The sequence below is a fragment of the Emiliania huxleyi genome (assembly GCF_000372725.1).
Source record: "Emiliania huxleyi CCMP1516 unplaced genomic scaffold EMIHUscaffold_233, whole genome shotgun sequence".
In the NCBI taxonomy this organism is placed as follows: domain Eukaryota; phylum Haptophyta; order Isochrysidales; family Noelaerhabdaceae; genus Emiliania; species Emiliania huxleyi.
In genome coordinates, this window is record NW_005200309.1 from 104,890 (window position 1) to 106,707 (window position 1,818).

A 1,818-nucleotide genomic window follows, 5' to 3' on the forward strand; every position below is an offset into this window, starting at 1 on the left:
GGGAGGGAGGGGAGGGAGGGGAGGGGAGTGGGGGGAAGAGGGGACCGGGGAGGGGGGGAGGGGGGGGGGGGGGGGGGCACGCCGCCTTCAGCCCCGCCGCCGCCGCGAGGCCGACGGGCAGGGCGGTGGCCGCAAGCAGCGCGGGCGGGGCCGCGCCTGCATCAAGGAGATCAAGGGGTAGACACAGAGGCCAGGCCGGGGGCAGACACACCGAGGGCATGGCTGGAGTACGGTCGTCGGGTGTGTTGTGTGTGTGTGGGGGGGGGCGAGGTGTGGAGAGGTGTGGAGAGATGGGTACAGACATGGCGAGAGACGGGGAGAAGGAGTCTCCGGCTTCTACGAGTCCGCGCCGCCACCCAGCCCAAACAGCGACGCGCCGGCGGCGAGCGGCGGGCGGGCGGGCGAGAGTACACTCGAGGCGGCGGCAGCGAGCATGCCCGCCTGCTGCTCGCTCGCCTTGTCGGCGGCGTCTCCGGCCCTGTTGTCTCCGGCCCTGTTGTCTCCGGCCCTGGCTGTAGGGGATGGAGAGGGGGGCTGCGCGCCGCGGCTTCGGACGACTGCCGGGAGGGGGGGAGGGGAGGGGGGGAGGGGGGGAGGGGGGGGAGGAGGAGGAGTGAGAGGGGGCGAGAGGGCGGGAGGGGCATGTCTGAAGGGGAGGGGGAGGGGGAGGGGAGGGGAGGCGGAAGGAAAGGGGGGGGCGGGGACGGGAGGGGAGGAGGGGAGAGGGCAAAAGGGGGAGGGGGGGGGGGGGGGTCCTGGGCAGCGCGCAGCAGCACCTGGCGCGGGCTGCACAGGGGCCAGGCTCGCCGGCGCACTCACGCCCCCGAGGGCCGCAGCGCCGGCGATGTACCTGAGAATAAACGCTGCCGGATCAACGAGCGGGCTCCTCCTCCCGACAGGATCGCCGCGCCGGTGAAGTAATGCCGCCCCCCGCCTCTGCTACTCGTACTGCCGCCACCCGCCTCTGCTACTCTTACTGCCGCCACCCGCCTCTGCTGCTCTTACTGCCGCCACCCGCCTCTGCTACTCTTACTGCCGCCACCCGCCCCTGCTACTCGTACTGCCGCCACCCGCCCCTGCTACTCGTACTGCCGCCACCCGCCCCTGCTACTCTTACTGCCGCCACCCGCCTCTGCTACTCTTACTGCCGCCACCCGCCTCTGCTACTCTTACTGCCGCCACCCGCCTCTGCTACTCTTACTGCCGCCACCCGCCTCTGCTACTCTTACTGCCGCCACCCGCCTCTGCTACTCTTACTGCCGCCACCCGCCTCTGCTGCTCTTACTGCCGCCACCCGCCTCTGCTACTCTTACTGCCGCCACCCGCCTCTGCTACTCTTACTGCCGCCACCCGCCTCTGCTGCTCTTACTGCCGCCACCCGCCTCTGCTACTCTTACTGCCGCCACCCGCCTCTGCTACTCTTACTGCCGCCACCCGCCTCTGCTACTCTTACTGCCGCCACCCGCCTCTGCTACTCTTACTGCCGCCACCCGCCTCTGCTACTCTTACTGCCGCCACCCGCCTCTGCTACTCTTACTGCCGCCACCCGCCTCTGCTACTCTTACTGCCGCCACCCGCCTCTGCTACTCTTACTGCCGCCACCCGCCTCTGCTGCTCTTACTGCCGCCACCCGCCTCTGCTACTCTTACTGCCGCCACCCGCCTCTGCTACTCTTACTGCCGCCACCCGCCTCTGCTACTCTTACTGCCGCCACCCGCCTCTGCTACTCCTACTGCCGCCACCCGCCTCTGCTACTCTTACTGCCGCCACCCGCCTCTGCTACTCTTACTGCCGGCCCCCGCCTCTGCTACTCTTACT